The sequence below is a fragment of the Nicotiana tomentosiformis genome, chromosome 8, assembly GCF_000390325.3.
Source record: "Nicotiana tomentosiformis chromosome 8, ASM39032v3, whole genome shotgun sequence".
NCBI lineage: Eukaryota > Viridiplantae > Streptophyta > Magnoliopsida > Solanales > Solanaceae > Nicotiana > Nicotiana tomentosiformis.
This window is the reverse complement of record NC_090819.1, coordinates 50,765,939-50,771,938: the sequence shown is the minus strand read 5'-3', so window position 1 is coordinate 50,771,938 and position 6,000 is coordinate 50,765,939.

Below are 6,000 nucleotides of genomic sequence, written 5' to 3'. Positions count from 1 at the left end.
GGGATCGGGATATTCACCCCGGCAGGGATGTAAATTACTCTTATGGGATCAGGTCATTAGCCTCAGCAATATAGTTACACTTTTCTTATGGGATCGAGTCGTTCGCCTTAGCAGTACTGAGTATCACTTTCTTATGGGATCGGGTCGTTCGCCTCGACAGCTTCATGCTTAATACTTGAGATATGAATTGGTTATGATAACAATTGAGTTAGAGCCTTCAAGGCTAGTTATGACATTTAGTAATTTGATATAGGTCCATCTTGGAGATTTATTATTGATGCTTTGTCTGTTTCATTGCTACTTGTTGTATATCCTCCATGTCCACTTTATGTATTTTATTACTGTTTGACAATTAGTAAGTGTCAACTCGACCCCTCGTCACTACTTATTCGAGGTTAGACTAGATACTTAATGGGTACGCATTGTTTTACGCACTCACGCTACACTTCTGCACTGAATGTGCAGGTACTGAGACAGGTACTTCCAATGGTCACACGGGCGCATAGCCGCACTTCCACGGAGACTTAGTGGTGAGCTTCTTGCCTTGCTTCGATCTGCAGCACTGAGTCTCCCTCTACATTGTTTATTGTTTCTCTCTATTATACTTTAAATAGTAGTTGTATGAGTTTTGTATATTCTCTAGATTACTCATGCAATTGTGGCACCGGATTTTGGGAGCTTCTAGTGTTTATGTACTGTTGTACTTATTATTACTATCACCATGGTTTATGTATTCCTCACACTTGAAATATTTTAGAAAGAGGTATGTACGGTTGCATGAGATCTTACTTATTTCGGTGTTTTAAAGGAAACTTCCATTTTTAAAAATTTAAAAAGTCATAATTAAGTTGGAGGTTCACGCGTGGGCTTGCCTAACGGCAGTGTTAGACGCTATCACGACCTATTACAGGTTTTGGGTCGTGACACAAAGAATATACGACTTGAAATATGTGACACAATGAATATACTACTTGAAGCATTGTGATACAAAGAATAGAAGTTGCAGTATTGGAGAACCTGTAATCCCTCAAGTAATTGATCATGTCCGCTATGGTTCGAACCTGAAGATATCCCTAGAATAGTCGCCATGTTGTTGTACTCTATTTTGCACAAGTCAAAACAACTTACAACATACAGTACTCTACAAGGTTATTTAAACTTTAGAGTACCCCGCAGGTGCGACCTCGCACCTACGCTTCTCATATGGAGAAGCAATAAACTCCTTGGCCACCTCATCTTCGCCAAAACGATAACCTTTCCGCAAAAATGGCATCGCACCTGCGACCAATCCTCCATAGCTATGAAACACCAGTAATAGCTGTCAAACAAGATCAAAATAATCTGAAACTCATCCGAAACACACCAGAGCCCCTCGGAATCCCATCCAGACATATCATCTAGCCCCAAAACATAACACATGCCTAATATAGGCCTCAAATCATACAAAATAACACCAAAACCACATACCGTACCCCAATTCAAATTTAATGAACTAATCAAACTTCAAACTTTCAAAACTCGTGCCAAACCATATCTAACCAACTCGGAATAATCCCTAATTTTGCACACAAGTCCCAAATGATATAAAGAACATGTTCCAACTCCCAGAACAACTATTCGAACCTGGTAGTCATATGGTCAACTTCGATCAAACCTATGAACCTTTTAAATCTTCAAATTGCCAACTTTCGATAAATAGAGTCAAATCCTTCTAGGAACATCCATAGTCAAATCCGAACATACCCCAAAGTCTAAAATAACCATACGAAACTATTGAAACCATCAAATCTCAATTCTGAGGTCGTTTACTCAAAAGTCAAACCTTGGTCAACTCTTTCAACTTAAAGATTCCAAAGTAAGAAAACACTCTATCAAATCAACCTCGAACCACTGGAAAATTAAAACCAATCCTGCACGCAAGTCATAATGCATCATATGAAGCTGCTCGAAGTCTCAAATCATATAATGTAATGCCAAAACTCAAAACGACCAGTCGGGTCGTTACAAAACCACAATAGGAGTCTGATAATACCAAAGCCAACTCCCGATCAAACCTTGAACTCTCCAATTCATCAAATTGCCAACTTTCGATAAATAGATTCAAAATCTTCTACATATATCTAAATTCAAATCCAAACGTATGCCCAAATCTAAAATCATGATGTCAACCTATTGAAATCATCAAATCCCGATTCCAAGATCGTTAACTCCAAAGTCAAACTTTGTTCAACTCTTTAAACTTAAAGCTTATTGAGACTCACTCATATCTAATCAATTCCGAACCTTGCAAACATCAAAACAAATTATATACACAAGTATTACTACATAATATGATGCTACTCAAGGCCTCAAACCATCAAACGGAATGCTAAAGCTCAAAACTACTGGTCGAGTCGTTACACAAACATAAGACTTAGATATTATACACCTTCAAAGCTTTTCAAGTATTTGTGTGTCTAACTTAGAGCCTTAACAAGGACATAGCACTCACCCTCGCATTTTCGAAGAACGACCAGCCCCCAACCCAAGTTTCCCCTTTGCGGTCGCGAAGCACAATGCACTAGACAACAGAAACAATAGTTTTACAAGTTCAAAATGGTCTGAAGCCTATCTGAAACTCACCCGAGCCCTCGGAGCTCCAAACCAAACATCCACACAAGTTTAAAAACATCATACGAACTCACTCGCGCGATCAAAATACCAAAATAACATCTAGAACCACGAATCAGACCTCAAAACGCATGCAATTCAAAAGAAAACTCAAGAACCTCTAGAATCACAACCAATTGTCCGAATCCTATCAAACCAACTCTGAATTGCACCAAAATTTTCCAGACAAGTTTCAAATGAAAGAATTGACCTATTCCCAGTCCCCAAAACCGAAATTCAAACCCGATAGCCATAAAGTCAACCTACGGTCAAGCCTAGGGTATTTCCAAACATTCAAATTGCTAACTTTCGACAAAACAAGTCAAATTATCATAGGGACCTCCGAAATCAATTTCGGGCATACGCCCAAGTCCAAAATTACAATACAAACCTATAGGAATCATCAAAACATCGATATGGGGTCGTTTACCCAAAATGTTGACCGTAGTCAACTCAAGTTATTTTTAAGCCAAAAATCACATATTCTTTAAATTTTACGTAAACACGTTCCAGAAAACAACACGGACTGCACACGTAAATCAAGAAATAACATAGCTAATAGAGGTCTTGAAACACGGAAATAAGGGCTAGTACTCAAAACGACCTACCGGGTCGTCATAGTTTGCCACCTCGCATTTACGTCGCTTCTTACACTTTTCAATTAGGCAAACAAAGCCACATCCTAAGAGTTATTCCTTCAATAAGATTAGGCAAGATACTTACCTCAACTAGGCTAGTCCGAAGTTCCAAAATCGCATTTCTTGATAAATCACCTCTAACCGGCTCAAATCTAGCCAAACATCAACCAAGGAAGTCCAACAATGCCATAGGAAACGACCCTAATCCATAAAGGCCTGATCTTTGATAGATTTCCAAAAAGTCAGCCCAAGCTCGTGCGGCCGAAATTCAGAATTAATACCAAAATTCGATGATCCATAACCTGTCGAGTCCAAATATATGCTTAAATTCCAAAACCGAGTCCAAAACGATACTCAAATCCTCAAAATACACTCTCTTAAAGCGTAGGCAAAAATTCCAATTTTTCCTTAAACATTTCGTGATTAAAGTTTGTAAATCCGTGGGAAATCAATGTATATAGTCAAAGCCAAGTAGAATTACTTACTCACAAAGTAGTAGTAAAAATCTCCTCCAAAATCACCTCTTACAGAGCTCCAAAACACAAATAATGAAATATAAGCCAATCCTCGAAATATAATAAGCTGCCAATGAGTCCACATCTACGGAAAATGACGTCGCACCTATGACCACACATTTGCGAGCCATTTCTCACATCTACGAATCCCGCTGAGACTACCCAACCTCGCATCTGTGGACCGAGCATTGCATCTGCGGCAGCGCATGTGCACATAAACTCTTGCATAAGGGCCTTCGCATCTGCACCACAAGCTCTACAAAAAGCGACCTCTCATCTCAGGTCTCAATCCCGCATCTACGAATATATACCCCGCAGGTGCGACCTCGCACCTACGCTTCTCATATGCAGAAGAAATAAACTCCTTGGCCACCTCATCTTCGCAAAAACGATAACCTTTCGGCAAAAAAGGCATCGCACCTGCGACCAATCCTCCACAGCTGCGAAACACCAGTAATAGCTGTCAAACAAGATCAAAATAATCTGAAACTCATCCGAAACACACCAGAGCCCCTCGGAATCCCATCCAGACATACCATCCAGCCCCAAAACATAACACAAGCCTAATATAGGCCTCAAATCATACAAAATAACACCAAAACCACATACCGTACCTCAATTCAAACTTAATGAACTAATCAAATTTCAAACTTTCAAAACTCGTGCCGAACCATATCTAACCAACTCGGAATAATCCCTAATTTTGTACAAAAGTCCCAAATGATATAAAGAACATGTTACAACTCCCAGAACAACAATCCGAACCCGGTAGTCATATGGTCAACTTCCGATCAAACCTATGAACCTTTCAAATCTTCAAATTGCCAACTTTCGACAAATAGAGTCAAATCCTTCTAGGAACATCCATACTCAAATCCGAACATACCCCCAAGTCCAAAATCACCATAGAAACTATTGAAATCATCAAATCTCAATTCTGAGGTCGTTTACTCAAAAGTCAAACCTTGGTTAAAACTTTCAACTTAAAGATTCCAAAGTAAGAAAACACTCTATCAAATCAACCTCGAACCACTCAAAAATCAAAACCAATCCTGCACGCAAGTCATAATGCATCATATGAAGCTGCTCGAAGTCTCAAATCACGTAATGTAATGCCAAAACTCAAAACGACCAGTCGGGTCGTTACAAAACCACAATAGGAGTCTGATAATACCAAAGTCAACTCCCGATTAAACCTTGAACTCTCCAATTCATCAAATTGCCAACTTTCGATAAATAGATTCAAAATCTTCTACATATATCTAAATTCAAATCCAAACATATGCCCAAGTCCAAAATTATGATGCCAACCTATTAAAATTATCAAATCCCGATTCCAATATCGTTAACTCTAAAGTCAAACTTTGGTCAACTCTTCAAACTTAAAGCTTATTGAGACTCACTCATATCTAATCAATTCCGAACCTTGCAAACATCAAAACAAATTATATACACAAGTATTACTACATAATATGAAGCTACTCAAGGCCTCAAACCATCAAACGGAATGCTAAAGCTCAAAACGACTGGTCGAGTCGTTACACAAACATAAGACTTAGATATTATACACCTTCAAAGCTTTTCAAGTATTTGTGTGTCTAACTTAGAGCCTTAACAAGGACATAGCACTTATCGAAAAAACTTTTGGGGGCGTTAATAGTAGCCATGTACATGCCAACCTAAGCTGAAATTTCAATCAATTACTTCTGGAGTTATATATATAAAGAATTTAAAATTTTTGATAAAATTTAAACGATACAGAGAAGATTAGCATAATCATTCTGCAAGGATATGTTACATGACGCCTTCCTAAGATTTCTTGGAACGACGACGTAAGGCTAAGCAACTGATGTCCGTACGATTACTATCCGCCAACTGGGTTCCCCTCCGTACACCAGATGAGACTGTCAGTGCCGTACGAGAAAATCAATGTTAAGAGCAATTGAGAGAACAGAAAAGAGAATGAGAATGAAAGAAATCTTGAATGCATTAATAAAAGCTATTATAGAAAAGCAGCACGATGTCGAGGGGAAGAGACACCAATACAGAGAATTGTTTGTTTTCTTGAAAATTTGACTACTTGATTCCCCCTAATAATGCTTAAAAAATAAACCAAAGTTACATGACTTGACATAACTAAGCTAGAGAGACGTAATGAATACAAGAGGTAAACTACTTTATATTTATAATAAAGAGGA